The sequence below is a fragment of the Acomys russatus genome, chromosome X, assembly GCF_903995435.1.
Source record: "Acomys russatus chromosome X, mAcoRus1.1, whole genome shotgun sequence".
Lineage (NCBI taxonomy): Eukaryota > Metazoa > Chordata > Mammalia > Rodentia > Muridae > Acomys > Acomys russatus.
The window spans coordinates 83,601,150-83,620,803 of record NC_067169.1 but is presented as its reverse complement, the minus strand read 5'-3'; positions in this window follow the sequence as shown (position 1 = coordinate 83,620,803).

The window sequence follows — 19,654 nt, the reverse complement described above, 5'->3', positions numbered from 1 at the left end:
CTTCTTCTACTATTTTCGAGACAGGGTCTCTCTGTGCAGCTTTGGCTGTCCTGGACACTCTTAGTAGACCAGGCTGGCCTCGAACTCACAGCGATCCACCTGCCTCTGCCTCCCGATTGCTGAGATTAAAAGCGTGCACCACCATGCCTGGCTGAAAGTTTTCCTTCTATGCTGGTTCTAACCACCTAGACGCCTTCCAAGTGCCACTGAATTGAGCTACCTGTTGCCTGCTATGAACCACTTGTCTCACTCCACTAGGCTGTCTATTTCCCACACATTTACACAAGCAGCTTATCTGCAACTTCTGTTCCACTGCTCCAGAGTACAGAAGGCCCCGAAACCACAATGGCTTCTGCAGAGTAAGCAATCATTACAGGCACCTAACAACTGAAATGGCATTCATAACCCAGTGCAATTAGCTCAGTATAAGGAAGATTCTCTTCCCTAGGGCAGCTTATATTTTATTTCCTAGAATGTCAGAGATAATGGCTTCCTCAGAGATTATTGTCTTATGATGAATTTACTGCAGAGAATAAGTAGATTTTCAAAGATGTTTCTGCTAATTAGTTAAAAACTAGGATTAGGTCTAGTTTCTTAAGCCCCAGGTCTGCCTTCTTTTCATTATATTAAACTCTAAAGAAAATATTGTTCTGTTCCCTGTTGCTACACCCCAGGAAAAAAATTGTTCTCGTGTGGCTATTTTTCAGGAATTTGAAGATGTGAAGATAAGGAAGGCTTAGAGACCTGTTAACGTGATTAATTAGCTACTGAGAATTACAAAAGAAGAGGTAGCACATGAGGACTGCAGTGTGTTGAGAGTACAACAGCAGTGTTTTCCAAAACCTGTTGTGTTTATGGAATTCCTTTTTAACTTTTTTTTTGTTTGAATGAACAGTCTCAAGAATATGATTAAAAACCATTTTTATATTTGAAAACAAAATATGAGCACATCACTTTCCTTCCTCACTTTCTCCTTGTCTAAGGTTGAGGCCTAGAGATCTTTACCCTCTCTTTGTTGGCCTGTCAGTTGGTGCTGTCTTTGTTCTTGTCTAAACTTATATTTGAATTAATAGAAGCATAAAAAGTATTTACTGGCAGGTCTGAAATTACACCTGTCGGTGTACGTCATACATCACACTCATGTCATGTTAAAATAGGGGTCAATACATTCATCTCCTTGAATATTTATTATTTTTATGATGAAAACTGTCAGAATCTTAGTATTTAAAAAAATGCCCAGCATAGTATGATGACTTCGCTTCTTTGCTGTGCAGTGTGGCACCTCAGCTTCATGTGCTTCTCTAGCCGTAGCAGTGATGGGTGTTTTCCCTAACTCTGCTCTCCACAGCCTCTAGTTATACCTTATCCCTTTTACCTTCGTATTTTGGGTTCCATTTCCTTGGCTCCCTCTTTCCCTCCTTCTCCTTTCCTACACACGAAAACAGCACTGTATTTTAAACTTCCCTGGCTTTATTCTCGTCCCTTTATGTTGAAGTACGGCACTTAGCTTCAGTAGGTTGATTTTACATCCCATGCTCTTACTAAATTAACATTCATTTTTATAAGATATAATTTTAGACTTCTTGGGAAATTCTATGCAGATAATCATATCATCTTCAAATAGGAAAGTATTTATTTCTTCTGGCACATAAACCTTTATTTTCTTGCTCTTTTGCATTGCATAAAACTCCTTTTAATGCTTAAAAGGCAGTTATTTTTCATCATTTACTGTAATGTTAGCTTCAGGTAGTGTTCAAATGCTTTTTATGCTGAGGAAATTCTGGTCTGCTCTCTTTTTTTCTCTAAGAGAAATTATCATGAATGAATGTTGAATTTAATCCAATTGCTTTCCTGAATAGGTTGATATTACCATGCATTTTTCTTTTGTAGGCTGCTAATATGCTGAATAGCACAGATTTTTAGACTTGAACCAGACTTGTGTCTCTAGAGTACATGTTATTTGGTTATAGTATATAATTCTCATTATACGCATGTGAGTTCCGTTTTTAGTATTTTGTTAAGGATCTTTGCACCAGTGTGTATGAAGTATGCTGTCTAAAGCTTTTGTTTTTATGCTATGTTTGGTGTGAATAACAGGATAATAATAGTTTCAGAATTCTTGCCACTATTTTCTCTTCAAGAGATTATGGAGTAGTTCAGTTACCTCTTCTCTAAATGTTAGACTGAATTATCTGGTAAAAACTATTGTGGTCTAGAGCTCTCTTGTGGGAAGCTTTAAAACTAGGAAATCAGTGCAAGGTATAAAGTGCATGTTTCCAAGTTTTTAGTCAGGGGGTCCCACTGGCCCCACTACTAAACATTACAGGCTATTTTTATTGCTTTTCCTTACCCTGTAGAACTTCATAGTAAGACCCTACCTTTGACAATGCCACATACTTGAATCATGGGACATGCAGAAATCAAGTTGGTACTGACCTGGAAGCTTCATTCCTGCTTGCTAGCTTTGGTACTTCTGGAATATTATATGCATGCTATCAAGGGAGAAAAGCAACCGACCGCCTTACTGAGCTGTGAACCTTTTGATCTACAATAATGAATAGCCTGTCAAGATATGTGTACTGGGACAATAGAAGCATCCATTTTGTAGGGTAGTTTTAAAGTCTACTCCATAAAACAGAGTTCACATCTGGTACCATTAACTGGGCCCAAAACCTGTGCCTGGCTAGGTCATAGGCACTAGAGAAGAACCAAAACCAAAAAACAAACAAACAAACAAAAACAAAAACAAAACAAAACCCCAAAACCCAACTTTTTATTATTTTGCTAAATGGATGTAGTATTAAATGTCCTCCTAAATTCTTATCTTTATACCCATAAATTGGTGCATCTCACAGCCCTCATCAGAGAAGCTTTATTCAGTAGGTGGAAATTAATACAGAGATACAGCACTGGTCAACTTGCACAGAATAAGACTGTGGTTAATCAGTTCAAAGTGAGCCACCTTATCTTACCCTCTCCTCTTAATGCTCAGGGACCATCTCAGAAGAGGGGGTGGAAAGACTGCAAAAGCTAGAGGTAGCAGACATCTGCAGCAAAAGTGTATTTGACAGACACAACAGTGTGGTGCACGTACCAACTCACAGCAGCCATGACCACAGGCACAAGGTCAAGCCTGCCAAGATTCCAGCATGGACACTGGAGGGCTCCATCAAGTCCTCTTCTAAGCTATAAGCAACTGATTGTGTTTAGGAGAGGGACAATCAGTTCTCTTCTGGGCTACGGGCCCTGAAAGGGTACTTATGCTCCAGTAGATGATCTCATGGACACACATGCAGCACTGATTGGATTCAGTGGGTTTTTTGTTGTTCAATTGAATATGAAGTTGGGAAAGAGAGTGGTGAAGGAGTTAGGGGAAGAATTGGAAGGGAGAAAATGAGGGTAGTTTTAATCAAAATATACTATGTACATGTATGAAATTCTAAGATAAGATTTTTTTTAATCATGTAAAATGTTAGGTTATTGAAATATCTATTCCTCATTGAGTTGTGGTAGTTCTATTTACGTCCTTATTGTATTATTTCCTCTGCTTACTTTGTGTTGGTGTTGCTTTTACTTCTTTAAAGTCTAAGGGTTGAAGTCACTGATTACACATTTTACTTTCTTCCAACTATAAGCATGCAGCAGTGTGTGTTATCTTCTTGGTGTTATTTTTAATTATGTCCCAAAATTTTTGTTATGCTTTCTCTGCATTTACATTCACCACAACCTATCTTAAAACAAAACTGAACTTAATTATCCACTGATTCCAAGTTGAGCTGTCCATATGATTCTGGGTGTTGGACCATCAGATAGAGCATGGTCTACTTATGAGGAACCACATCCTTAAACAAAACTGACTCTCCTTCCTTCAGAAGCCATCCATTGTCCAGTTCCTCATTTATGGGTGGAGCTTAATGAACCCCTTCCTACTCCATGCTGTAATATTAACCAGCTTGACCTTTTGCAGATCTCGTATAGGTAACCAAAATAAGGCAGCCTGTCAAGTCGAGAAGACACTGTATTGCTCAGATCCTCCCTGACGTCTGGCTCTTGGGATGAGCATGGGATATAGAAGTTCTATTTGTGGTTGCGTACTCGATAGTCACTTATTTCCTGCAATTCAGCCAGTTGTGAGTTTCTGCATTAATCCCCACACATTGCACAGAAAATTTTCTGATGAAACCTGAGAGTTGCACTACAGTATGAATAGAGAGATAGAAATTTAGAGGGCAGTTTTATACTATTTCCATTTAACAAAATAATGGTGATATGCTCAGCCCTGGGGCTCCAATTATGGGTTCTTGGCTAGATTTTCAGTAGTAGGCATGGGCTTCCTTATGTGAAGTGGGCCTTAAATCTAACCAGAAAACAGTTGATTATCCCCATAATACTTATGCCACTATTACACCCATGGGCATACCTTTCCATAGCACTCATTTTTGCAGTTTACATGGTTTTCAGTTGGAGAGAACTGATCATGGCTTTTTTTCACTCCCAGAATCCTCATAGAATATGTGAGAGCTACTCAGCAGGAAGAAACATCCTAGTCGGTATTAATTTCTCCATGTCTTGTGACTAATGCTTGCTGTGTCTGAGAAATACTATCAAGTTCTCGTGAGCAATCAATAGCAATAGAAATATCAATAGAGAGGGATAGCAATAGCAATAGTTTGTATTATTTAAGGAATGTCTAGGACACCTGTGACTAACAACCTGAAAGGAAGTATCAGACATCTGACACTGGGTTCTTTATTAGGCAACCTATGGCTTCTGGGATGAGTATAATCCCTGGTGTGGGATAACGTCAATTATATGCTTTTATATTTTAAAACTCTAATAAATAGTAGGGTTTCATATGGTGTGTCAAAAAACCTCCCAGCCTCTTCCTCTGCTCTTCCCTTCCATCTTTCTCCTCACTTAAATTTTCCTCTTTATTATTCCCCTCTCCCATTCTTATCACCTGTGTTTTACTATCCAACCTTCCTTAAGCTCTTTCTTCCCTCTCCCCACCAATGATTACTTTCTAGTTTTCTGGATTCTATAGGTGCTCCAAATGAAATAGAGAACTCTAATGATTTGATTCAAGTTCCACATATGAGTGAGAATGCCATTTTCTGGGTTTGGTTTATCTCATTTAGGATTTTGTTTTTCAGCTCCATCTATTCACCTATAAATTTAATTTTTTATTTTCAACTGGATAAAATTCCATTGTATATAGATTCCACATTTTCATTATTCATTCAGCAGACACCTAGACTTTTTTTGTCCTTGTTATTGTGAACAGAATAGTGATGAATTTCTGTAGTAAGATGTACAGTCCTTTGGGTGTATGCTCAGTGGTAGAGCCTTGACATATGGTAGATCTGTTTCTCTTCTTTTTGAGGAATTCCCACAATAATAGCCACAGGAGCTGCCTCAGTTTGCATTCCCACCAACAGTAGGACTCCCCTTTCACCACATCCTCATCAGTATTTATTGTCACTTCCTTTCTTAATCTTACCCATTCTAATTTGAGTAAGATGAATCTCAAAGTAGTTTTAATTCGCACTTTCTTGACAGCTAAATTTGATGAACACATTTAAAAATATTGTTTAGCCATTTGTATTTCTTCTGAGAATTTTCTGTTCACTTCCACAGCCCACATTTTAGTTGAATTGTATGTCTTCATGGTGTTTAATTTTTGAGTTCCTTATATACTTTAGACACTGATCCTTTGTCAGATGCATATCTGGCCAAGAGGGTTTATTTATTTATTTTTATTCTGTGAGCTGTCTTTTCAGTTGATTAACAGAATCCTTTGCAGTACAAATGATTTTTAATTTCATAAAGTCTCATTTGTCAGTTCTTAGGCTTATTTCTTGAGCTACCAGAATCCTATTCAAAAAGCTCTTACCTGTGCCTATATTATGAAGTGTACACTCTCCTTTCTTCTAGAAGTCTCAGAGTTTCATGTCTAACACTAAGACCTTTGATCCATTTGGAGTTGATTTTTGTTCAGAGTGAGAGAGAAAGATCAAGTTTCATTTTACTACATGTAGATATCCAGGTTTTCAACACAGTTTGTTAAAGATACTGTCTTTCTCCAATGTATGGTTATTTACATCTTTGTCAAAATCAGGTGGCTGTAGGTATGTGGATTTATTTGTGGGTTCCTGATTAAATTCCATCTATTAATGTGTCTGCTTTTATGCCAGTACCATACTGTTCTCAATGCTATGTCTCTGTAGAAGAACTTGAAATTAGGTGTGCTGATGTTGACTCATCTAGCAGTGTCTTTATTTTTCAGGATTGTGTGGGTTAACTGGAGTCCTACTGTTCTTCTGAGTCTTTTGTGAAGAATAGCATGGGATTTTTATTGAATATGTAGATTGCATTCAGTACAATGGTCATTTTCAAAATATTAATCCTACCAATCCATGATATCTTTTTCAATTTCTTCAGTGTTCCAAAGTTTTCATTGTATAGGTCTTTCACTTCCTTGATTAGGTTTACTTTTATATATATATATATATATATATATATATATATATATATATATATATATATATATATATTTGTTTTTTTTATATAGGAAGGCTACTTATTTTTTGTATTTTAATATTGTGTTCTGCTACTTTAATGAATTTATCAGGTTTAAGAATTTTCTGGTGGAACTATGAGGGTGATTTATACCGAGAATCATATAATCTGTAAGTAAGGACACTTTGATTTCTTTCTTTCATATTTCTATCCCTTTTATTTTCTTTTGACTTATTGTTGTATCTAAGACTTCAAGCATGCTATTGAACGTGAGAAAGGAGAATGGACATGTTTGCCTCACTCTTGATTTTAGTGGAATTGTTTCAAGTATTTTTTATTTAGTATCATCATCTCAATATATTTTAAAAATTCTACTTATATTTTTCTTCTTGGTACATGGATTTAGAAGTATGTTATTTACTTTTCAAATGCCTGAAAATGTCCCTGTTCATTTACTAATTAGACTTTATTGTGACTGAAGAGCACAATCAATCTGATTTTACTTTTGACTTTCCAGTTTGTTGAGGCTTACTTTATGCTCACAAATATAGTCTAGTTTGATTTCTTTCTCATAATATTGCACGTATATTTGTAGATTTGACCATTTGAGTTCTGTTAATTTTGTTTTCAGCATTCTGTAACACTATTGTTTAGTCCACATTTTATTTATTAAGCCTATGATTTTCTGTTGTATTAGTACTTTTGTTTTTATGTAGTTTCTCTCTGCATCCTTGGTAAATCTACGTGTCCGAAGACTAACTGGTATGATGTTAACATAACCACTCTTTTTCTTTCTTCTTTAATATTAATATGAGGCATGCTATTCCATTCTTCTACTTTTAACTTGCCTATGTTCCTTTAATTTGTGTGAGTACATTGGTAGATAGCCTATATATGTTATATATGTTTTTCTTCCAATCTTCCACTCTTTTAATAGCTATACTTAGGTTGTTTAATATAATTTTGGTATATTGGGGTTGCTTTCTGCTTGATTCTTTGTTGTGTTTTCCCTCTCTGTATTCTATGCTTCTACCTTAGTGAAAGTTACTTTAGTATACACTTAGAGTCACACCAGAAACTGTTATAACTTTGTTTCAAAAACTGAGAAGAATAAGAGCACTAATGGGAGTAAAGCATAATGTACTTACTACATTTTTGCGGGTTTTTTTTTTTTAATTTTTTTTCTTCCTTAAGTTTAATGCTCTTCTTTTATTGCCTTTCTGCCATTTAGAAAACTTTATTTAGGGAATAACATTTTTCTTTGTTTGAGAATAACTTAATTTTCCCCACAATTCTGTAGCATATTTTGACTGGAGATAATAATATAGGTTGGCAATTTTATCGGTATTTTTAAAATGTCTGTGGTACTGGTTTCTGGTCTCTATATTTTATGTATACATTAAATTTTCAGAAGTTTAGTTATATGACTTGGTATGAATCTCTTCAAGTTTTGTCATTTGGGTTCGTTCACAGAGAAGTTTTCTGTTTCTTCAATAAACATATGTTTTCATTTGGTGCCAATATACAAGCATGTATACCACGTTTTATTTAAATATTAATCCATTAATGAGCATATAAATTGATTATATATCTTGATTATATATCCTATCTATTGTAGATAGTGCAGCCGTAATATGCACATGCAGGTGTCTCTTTCACATACAGATACAGTTAGCCCTGGATATTTTATAATTAACCAGAAGAAAAATGCTAGGAGGCTCCAGACACATAGTAATAAAAGGAAGATTGAAATATTAAATATGCTGTTTTCATTAGTATCTACTCTATACCAGTATTAAAATGTCACCTTATGCTCTATAACTTTAATAATTAAAAATGATCATTAGTTTTTTTAATAAAGTAAGTAACTGTGTTTTGGAGTATTTTAAAGGGGCTTCTTTAAAGCATTTGTGCGAAAGTCTACTATCATTGTCATCTTGGTGTCATGTATCCATTGTCTTTTCACTGAGTTTGAGATCTTCTTAGCTTGTAGGTACAATGATAGAATTACTAACACCTGGACATATTATGTGTACTATATCAGACTCTGAGGACTTATTGACAGCTTATATTTTTGTTCTTTCTCACACTGCTTTGAGAAAGGTAATTTCCCTTCTTATTGCCAGTGTAAGTCCAATTTTATTATTCTCCTTCCTTTTGACACTGGAGTTCTTTATTATTCTTGCAGAGGGGCAGAGTTTCTAGTGCCTTACTAGTTTATTCAGATACTTCCCAGTTGAGGAGGGTCAGACAGATGTGTTACTTCTTCCATATGCCACTGTATCTACTGTGTAGTGCAGTAAACATATGAACAGACTGTGCATGTGTCTCTGATGTGTGGATACAGTCTGCTTTGGGGTAACCAATGAGGAACATTTTTACATTTTGCTGTTTCCTCTAAACCCAGGGCAGCAGGGAGTGGGAAGAGTGCCTCATTAATGCTGGGTGCTGGTAGAAGTCCAAGTTCCACATGTAGTCTCCACTGACATATAGAGATTCAAGGAGGTGTCTTTATTTCCAGCTTGCAATGATAAAAATCCCGGTTCCCTACTTGGGCTTCTCTCACAATTGCCTGTTGATATTTAGGTGCCTGGTTATATCCCTGAGAGGGTTGTAGGCAGCCTACATGTCCTTTGCTGGCATGTGTGGGATGGGCTCACAGATTTTTAGTAGTGCTTGGCTAAAGTAGAATAGTTATTATTAAAAGTTTTCTGGCTTGCTGAGCTGTCCCCCTTTCTTGTCCTTTGGCTAAAGAGTATAGGCATTTATTGGGAACTTTTTGTTTCTACTCCTTGGTACTTCTTAGTTGAAGACCTGTCATGTCTAGGATATAAAAGGCAAACAGAAAATAAAGAGAACTCACCATTATGTTATTCCTTGGGTCTCAAGGTCTCTTTGTCTTTTGTAGTCTTCTACTTGTTTCATCTATAATATTCAGTGCTTTGCCTAGAATTAAGTGGAATTAGCAAGGAAAAGCGAGTCTATTCCATTTTTCAGGATCAGAAATAATAAATTGTCTTTTAAGTAGAATTTTGTATGTATATGTGTGTGTATTTTACTCATGTACTTTTTCTTCTCTCGATCAATTTTTTTTGCATCTGACTATTGCATGTGGTGCCTTAATTTACTTAACCCAACAAGGCACATTACACCAGTGTAAATCAGTACTCCAGAGTGTTTAGGAGCATAAGCTCTAGAGACAGTTGCCTTCAGACTGAGTTCCGGTTCTGTTGTTCTGAAATCTTCATGCCTGCCTCATTTTTGTTTTATTCTTGGAGTGGGTATTATGAATGCACTGATCTCAGAAGACAGGCATAAGAATTAACTGAACTAATATGTCTAAAATGCACATTACTATAATCAGTTTATTTTTGGCCAATTTTGAAGTGGTGTGCTTGTACTTTACACAATTAAGAAGATATCTTGTTTATGTCTTCAAAGTCAACCTTGGAATCATTCCCATCTCTCCAGCTGCAGCACTATTATTCTCCAGTTCCCTATAAACCAGTTAACTCTCAATTTTATGCACTTCCTTAAGTTCATAATGATGCCTTTCAGCTCTCAGTCTCTATGCTTTACCTTCCTCATCCTTAACATGTCATGGGCACCTTTTTCTGAAGCAAACCAGTGTTTTAGTGCTTTGTTTTCCTGTAAAAAGTTTGCTGGCTCATTGTTCTCAACTTCAGATCCAGAAGAAATTGATCTCTGGTTCCTTTTGGTCAAGTCTTAGTGTTTTGGTTTTTTTTTGTTTTGTTTTGGTGTGTGTGTGTGTGTGTGTGTGTGTGTGTGTGTGTGTGTGTGTGTGTGTAACAATCCAGTGAGACTAAGTTTGGAATACAGATATTTTAAGATAGGATTTTAAGACAATGTTTAGAACATAAATATGTACAGGTCGTGTGAATGCATAGCAACTTAGCCTGAGAAAGTGAAAAAGAATCATTATTTAATCTCCTCTATAATTTAACTTAAAAATGAAGCTACAAACAAAAGACTGAATAGCCAAAGGGATACTGAACAACATGAAGAATGCATGAATATTACAACACCTGATTTCAAAGTATACTACAGAGCCATAGTAACAAAACCAACATGGCACCAAACAGACACGTAGATCAATGGAATGGCATATAGGACACAGAAACACACCCATTCAGTTACAGCCACCAGATTCTTGACAAAGGTGGCAAGAAATATATTGACAAAAATACAACCTCTTTACTAAATGGTACTGAAGAAAGTGGACATTCAACATGATTCTTTACAGAACTTGAAACAATAATTTTCATCTTTATATGGAAACACAAAAATAAACCCAATAATTACTAAAAATGCTCCTGAATGATAAAAATACTACTGGAAGTTGCCATTCCAGCTCTCAAATTATATTACAGAACTATAATAATAAAAGCAGCATTGTATTGGCACAAAAGTAGACATGTTGATAATGGAATAGGAATAGAAGACTCAGAAATCAGTCCATATATCTATGGACACATGATTTTTAATAAAGAAATTACAGATACACACTGGAATAGAAACAGAATCTTCAACAAATGGCTAAATTGGATGATAGCTGCATGTAGAGAAATCCAAATAGACCCATAGTTATCACCCTGCACAAAACTCAACCCCAAATGGATCAAAGACCTCATCATCAAACAAGATATACCAAATCTGAAAGAAGAGAAGGTGAAGGAATAGCCCTAAACTCATTGGCACAGGAAAGGACTTTCTGAAAAGGACACCAATAGCACAAACACTAAGAACAATTAATAGATGGAACCTCATGAAACTGGAAAGTTTCTGTATAGCAAAGCACACCACAGATAAGATAAAGCTATAGGATAAAAAAAAACCGGGAAAATATTTTTATCAACCACACATCCAATAGAGGGCTAATATCAAAACTATAAGAACTCAAAAAACTGGACACCAAGAAAACAAATAACCCAATTAAAATGAGGTACAGATATAAGCAGAGAATTCTCAAAAGAAGAAAATCAAATGGCTGAGAAACACATAAAGAAAAGTTCAACATCCTTAGCTATAATGGAGATTCAAATAAAAATTATTTTGAGATTTCATTTTATACCAATCAAAATGCCAAGATCAATAAAAGAAATGACAGCTCATGCTGTTGAGAATGTGGAGTAAGTGGAACACGCACCCTTTATTGGTAGGAAGGCAAACTTATACAGCCACTATGGATGTCAGTGTGGCAGATCTTCAGAAAGATGGGAATGGATTTATTTACTTCAAGATACAGCTATATCATTCCTGGGTATATATCTAAGGAATGCTTCATTCTGCTACAGAAACACTTGTTCAACCATGTTCATTGCTGTTCTATTCATAATAGCTAGAAATTGGAAACAACTTAGGTGTCTGTCAGTAGATGAATGAATGAAGAAAATGTGGTACACTTACACTCAGCAATTAAAAATGAAATTAGGAAATTTTCAGCTAAGTGGATAGAACTAGAAACAATCATCCTGAGTGAGACAACTGAGACTCAGTAAAGCAGCTATGATATGTATTTGCTTGTATGTGGATGTTAGCTGCTAAGTCATTGACAAGTAAGATGCAATCTGTATAACCAGAGAGGTTAGATAGAGAGTAAGAGACTAGGGAGGAGTGATAGATTTCTCTAGGAAAGCAAAATAGAGTATTAGTTATAGATGGATGGAGGGTGGGGTCAGGAATGAGAGGATCAAATGAAGGGGAAGAGGAGAAATATAGGGAGGGACAGCTGAAACTAAGTGTGACTTAAGGAGTCTAATGTAAACACAGTACAGTAGACGCTTCCTATAATACATACATATATGAAGGCAATCTAAATGAAATAGCAAGAGGACAGAGTCACAATTGGATATCTCTTGTCAGCAAATGAAGCCTCTAGTACTGGGATTGGGTTACATTTAATTGAATTGTAGGCCTAAGCGGTCCCATGGGAGCTCCAAAATAACCCAAGCTGTTGCCAAGTCTATTGGTGGCTGTCCACAAACTGAATGTAAGTCCTCTATGGCTAAAGACAACACCTATACAACTCATTAGACTTGGAGAAGTCAAGATGGTGCCTTCACCCCTACAGACCAGTATTCTGGAAGATAAACTGCATGCAGCCAATGGAGAAAGGTAAAAACTGTATGATTCATAGGAATGACCCTATTGTAATATATGATGGTACAATAGTGGCACAAAGCTTGTGGGAGTAACCAACAATATCTGATATTAAACCCCACTCTATGAGATGAAACCTATACTCAATGCTGCTAGAGTGACCAAGAACCTGAGATTAGATAGGCCAGGGACCTAGAGGAAAACCAAATGCTACTGTTCTGCTAAAGGAATCTAGCAATAAAAGGATTACTAACAACATTCTGCTCTATGTATAAATCAGTGGCTTGCTCAGCCATCATCAGAGAAGCTTCCTCTTGCAACAGATAGGAACAGAGACCCACAGCCAGACATTACACAAAGAGTGAGAGAATTTGGAATACTGAGCCTTAAAAAAGACGTCTCCATCAAATCCTTCCTTCATGGTTCAAGGAATTCTTCAGAAAAGGAGGCAGAAAGAGTGTACCAGCCAAAGAGGATGGAGGACACCAAAGAATTAAGGCCTTTTGACAACAGGGCTGGAACACAAATGGATTCACAGAAACTGTGGCAGCATGCACAGGGCCATAACTGGTCTTCACCACATGAGGTCCTAGAGGTGAGAACAGAAACAGATACACGCTCCATCCCCAATTCAGAAGGTATCTCAAGTCAGTAGGCAGAGCATGTACAAATGAAAAAATTAATTTATTCTAAGAGGGTCTCATTGGAGAATCAAACCACACTTAGGTTAGGCTCCATGCCCAGCAGTAGATGGCTAACACAAAATGAACTCATTGGCATCTTTGTAGGTTCCTTATCTCATGTATTATGGTTTCTTCTGGTTTTGGTTTTTATGGGATTCCTATGTGTGAGAATATGTGTGTCTCTGCATCTATATGCATTGTTTGTGCTTTTTCTTTGCCTCTTTTTCTTTGTTTGGTTGTTTTGTCATATTCCGACTTGTTTTTTTTTTTTAATTTATCTCATTGTATGTATTTGATTTTATTATTATCCCTTAGAAGCCTGTTTGTTTTGTAAGAAGAGACAGGAAAGGGGTGGATCCAGGTGGAAGAGGGAGTTAGTGAGAATAGGAGGATGAAAAACAATAATCAGAATATTTTTATGAAAAAATACAATAAAAGGAAAAAGCTCTATAAAGAGAAATGTATTATTGGCACATAAAGCCTGCATTAAGTGAATAAATGCTAACTTGGCAAGGTAGTTCTTGAAGTTTTCCAATTCCTACTGGAGATGCCAGAAAAGCCAGTGTGTGGCCTTTAGCTACAGTTAATCACTGTGGTATTTTACCTTCTAACTTAGAGGTCATGTGTACCTGGAGTCCACTGGGCCATTTCTGCAAGCTTTTTCCCCACTTTTCCCCTTCACCTTTAATCTTTCTGCCTATTAGTCTACCATTGTGAGCCCTCCAATGTAGGGGACGGGCTACACGGCTAATGTTCAGCCATCTTGTCAGAGCCTAGGTTCCTATTTCTCCAGCAGTCTGTCATTTACCAGAAACCTTGTCATGTTTCGGCAGTTAGGCACCTGTTGTGGTTTATTGTGGGGGCTGGTCATTCTAGATCCTCGAGCTACTCCTTTTCTGGTAAGACAACTGATAAGATCAGATTAAAGGCCAGCGGCCTGTGAGTAACAGTTCCGGGAACTTTTTCCTGACTAACCAGATCCTTCACAACTTTCCTGGAATTTCTCTCTCTGCAATTATAGCAGCTGTAAAGGTAGACACATGCTGGAACATTCCAGAGTTAGGTATCCATAGCAACCCTTGCTTACACAAATACCCATGCCTCTGTGCCTATATAAACTCTGTGAAAATTTTCAATAAATGGGGTTTGATCAGAATCCAGACTTGCCCTCTTCTTCGTGTCTTGTGTTCTGCCCCTATACAGGAAAATTCTCCTCCCGAGCGTTAGTCGAACCACGGAGGGCCGGGGCACTCCAAAAAATATCTCATCTGTCTTTCTCTTTTTTCCCATCCCTGTCCAACAGCAAGCTCATCCTTTTGAGGAGTCCAGCTGAAGGCAGATAAGATATGCAGCAAGTGGTTGTTATCAAAGTTTGCTGATTTTTCCTCTCTTAGTGTACCCTGAATGTGACATTGCATTGCCATCGAGACAACCCCTAGCCAGGACCCCAGTAGCTCACACTTCCTACTATTTTCACCTCCAATAGCCACTGCCCTTCAATGCATGCTGAATGCCATTGGCAAAATAATGTTCTTATACAACAATTAAAAAAAAAAAACGGCTCTTTATAAGTTTGCCTTCAAGGTAAAGGCCAACAACTTTAATTTAGGTTTAATTTCTCCTATATTCTTATTCGAGTTCCTTTCATATTCTAAATCCTGCTGTCTATATTCTACAGGCTCTCTTATACTTCTGAGTCATTCTTGCAATTAGAGTAGAGCCATTTGAACTGCAGTAACCAGTAAACACTGAGCTAAAATGATGTATTGTTTCCAAGCTTCATCCAAGTCTAGAGTCAAAATACCCATCTGCTCTGCTTTTTCCTTACCTTGTTGCATCAACCTTGGAAATAGTGCTGAATTGGCAGGGTTACAAGATGAAAGGGAATAGGTTCTTGAGGCACTAGATGGATAAGAACCCTTCCCAACCTACCCGACTCTGCAGACATTCGAAATTCATTCTTTGATATATGGTGATGTTTCCATGTTCATCTGTTACTTCAGCCAGCATCACTCACCTCGATTTACTCGGTGTTTAACGCTGACAGCACAGCCTTCCAAGTCACTGAACTGAACTCAACTCCAACAAGTGCCACCTCCGCTCAGCTTCAGCACCTCAATAATCACATCCTAGACTGTCACTGTAATGAACCATTTGACCTCCAGAAAATTTATCTCCAAACATCCACACTCTGATCAAAGCACTCTAATACTCTTCCACTGAAATTTCCTCCTTTCCAGTGACCTTGTTCCTTAATGTTCTTGAGAGAGCAGAACATTCGCCATTTCCTAGTCTCAGTCTTTCTATCTGCATCTTCAAGTTCAGTGTGCAGTTTGGGCACTGTGACCACTTGTTTTGTTTCCTAGGCCTCACCTTTCATTCTCAAGACTAGTAATGTATCTATTATACCTACTCTGTGAATTTTCTACCACCACCAGCAGCTGACTCCCCAAGCTCCATCCATTGTTTGCCTGTGGGTCCCTGCATTTGTTCCCATCAGCTGCTGTATGAAGCCTCTCAGAAGACAACTATGCTAGGCTTCTGTCTGCAAGCATAACAGGGTATCATTAATAGTGTCAGGGGTTAGCTTTCTCCCATGGATTGCATCTCATATTGGGCTAGTCATTGATTGGCCTTTTCCTCAATCTTGACTCCATAGTTATCCCTACAATTCGTGGTCAAATTTTGGTAAAAAGTTTTATGGTGGGTTGGTGTCCTCCTACCTCCACTGGAAGTCCCACCTGGCTACAGGAGGTGGCAGCTTCAGGCTTCCTATCCCCTGCTGCTGGGAGTCTCAGCTAGGGTCACCTCCATAGACACCTGAGAACCTCTCCTGTCCCAGAGATGCCCCTCACCAATTTTTGTTCTCTCTCCCAGTCCTCCCCTACTCTCCTCCACACCTGATCCCCACCCCTTCCCTCATTCCTTTCCCTATAACCCTTCCACCCAGCTCCCTCCCTCCATCTAATTCAGATGCCTATTTTATTTCCCCTTCTGAGTGAAAATCAAGCATCCTCCCTTGAGCCTTCCTTTTTACTTACCTTCTTTGGGTCTGCGCATTGTAGTATGTTAATCCTATACTATATGGCCAAAATTCCATTTATAAGTGACTATAGACAATGTGCATCTTTCTAGGTCTGGGTTACTTCACTGAAAATGATATTTTCTAGTGCCATCCATTTACCTGAAATTTGCATGATGTCCTTCTTGTATTTATGCATCATATTTTTCCCACTAATATGAATGTCTAAATTTGCTTTTGTTTGAGGTTGCATTTGTGAATACCATACAGTTGAGTGTGGGATCTTCTTGTCTTCCTCTAAATACTATTGAATATTTTTCTAGAAGACTGTTGACTTACTTGTATATCATCTTAATTCTTCTGGGGTTATAAATATGTAGATGGTCTTTTATTTGTTCATTTTGCTAAGGAGTGACTGACAGAAATATTTTAATATTAATATACAATATGTGGTTCTTACAAAAGTCAAACTAATCAATATAATTTCCATCATTTTGTGATGAGAATTTTAAAGATTTCCTTTTATTAGCAAATACCTACAGATATACAATATGCATACTCAGTAACTGTATATAATGTATTGCACATTGTATCTGTAGAACTTAATTGTGTTAAAACATGAAAGATTTTATGCTTTTACCAATCTGTCTAAAGTCTACAACCTCCGGTGAACACCATTCTTCTTTCTTTAAAAAAAATATTTGTTTATGTATTTTATATATGTGAGTGCTTTGTTCAAATGTATGGTTTCATGAGAGAAGAGGGCATCAGATCACATTACAGATGGCCGTGAGCCACCATGTGGTTGCTGGGAAGGAAGAGCAGCCAGTGCTCTTAACCACTGAGCCATCTCTCCAGTCCCAAGTAAATAACTTTTTTTCTGAGACAGGGTTTCTTTGTCTAACAGAGTCTTAGACTTGCTTTGTAGAACAGGCTGGCCTTGAACTCATAGAGATCTGCTTTCCTCTGCCTCTGGTGTGCTGGCATTAAAGATGGGTGCCACCATACCTGGTTCCATTCTTTCTATTTTAGTAGTTCTACTTTTTCCTTTCCATGTGGAAATGAGGTTCTGCAGCACTTGCATTTCTGTGTCTAGCTTATTTCACCTGGCAGAACATCTTCCACATTCATCTATGTTGTCACAAATGGGAGGATGGTATTTTATTTATTATTATTATTATTATTATTATTATTATTATTATTATTATTATTATTATTATTAGTTTCAAACACAAGAACTGGCTAGGTAGCCTTGAATAACTTGAAGTGTTCTGTTTCTTTGCCTCAGCCAGCCAAATGTTGGAATTACAAGTATGTGCTATCATGTCAGGGTGATGTGCTTGTTTTTAAATGCTGAGTGTGACTATATTTGAATATGAAAGTATGTATGTGTGTATGATTTTCTGTGTCCATCAACAGGTATGAATGGGTTCATTTCATATCTCCTTTATTCCAAATAATGTGGCCATGGGCATGGGAAAGATCTCTTTGAGTCAGTGGTTTCACCCCATTCACGTGTATACACAGTGATGGGATTGATAGATTATATTTTACTTTTGTCTTAATTTTCTGAGGAAACTCTGCTTCGTATAGCAATTCTGTAGTAATTGCTACACTAATTTATATGTCCAACAACATTGCACAGGTGTTCTTTATGGCACATGTCACGGGTGAAGCATCTTTTGACATCTGATAACAGTGATGATGTGATAAATTGTTTGGAAGTATTTCCTTCTCTTTAATCTTTGGAAAAGCTTCAGAGGGATTGGTATTGATTCTTTTTTTTTTTTTAAGGTTTTTGTGTGAATTACCAGTGAGGCAATCAGGTCCTACACTTTATCTTAAGAAATTAGTTTTTAATCACTAACTTAATATCTTTTCACTTTGCCAGAGTGTTGACATTTTCTATTTTCATGAACTGATTTTGGTAGATAGTATACTTCTTGTAGTCAACCCATATTTTCCAAGGTTATCTAATTTGCATATAAGTCAACATAGTAGCTTCTTATGACCATTTTATCTCTATGATATCAGTTACAATATCTTCTTTTGTGTTTCTTATGTTATCTATTTTGATGCAAAACACAGCTCTCACTCCAGGGAAATAGTTTATTCAGAATCAATTATACATGATCATGCAACAGAAGCATGGAGTCAGTTTGTCACAAGTAATATGTTCCATTGTGGCAGTGGTTACTCTTGCAGTCACAGAATAAAATCATAATTGGAAGCATTTACCAAATATAATGCTGGAGACTTGTGGGTTGTAGCTAAGTGAGGAAAAATCTGTTATAGGTTTTAAATATTAGAAGATGACATTCTCCTGGTAGAAATTAGTGGTTGGCTAACAATACATTCCAAATGTTTTACCAAACTGTCAAAAAATGTTAGGTCAATGTAATCAATCATTTTGTTATATATATAATATACCTATATATTATATATATTATATGTAATTATGTTATGTAATTGTGTAAAATATAATATATAATAGAGATATTATATGTAACATTGTAATACACTTATGTATACAACATGCAATATATATGCACATTATATTTATATATAAGATTATATTACATATTATATATACATATATGAATATAAAATGTACTGTGTCTATGATTCTTATGCAATACAATGACATGTACAATGAATATTTACAGTGAAACAAGCTTAAATTTTTAGAAGGATGTTAGGTCTGATACAGGTAAACAATGCATTTAAAGGGACTAAAGATAGACCAATGTAATTTTGTCTCTGGATCTGCAATATTCTTATTCTCCATGCCAATGAAATTCCAATCAGTCTGTTAGCCTTATACAGTCTTCAACATAGGCATGGCTTTTTTTCTGGGACTTCAGTTTACATGTACTTAGCTCAACTAGGTAAAGACTTGCCAATTTTGTTAGTCTTAACACCCCATACTGTTTTTGCTAATTTTTTCTAATCTGTTTTCTTGTATTATCTTTTTTGTTATTTACTTCCTCTGTTCATTTTGGGACTGGTATGTTCTTTTATTTCAAGCTCCATGATGTATAAACTTAGTTTATTTAAACTATATTTTTATAGCATTGGTGTTTATTGCTATAAGTTTCTTAAGTCTGTTTTTACTGAGTTTCCCAAATTTTGCTATTCTTTTATCTCAAATTTTATTTTCTCATAATTATCCATTAATTTTCCTATTAATTATTTTGGCACATTTGTTGCTCAGAAAATTACCATTTAATTTTTACATATTGTAGATTTGACATTTTCTGTTTCTTCTCCTTTGAGACAGGGTCTCGCTATACAGCCTTGTCTGGCTTTG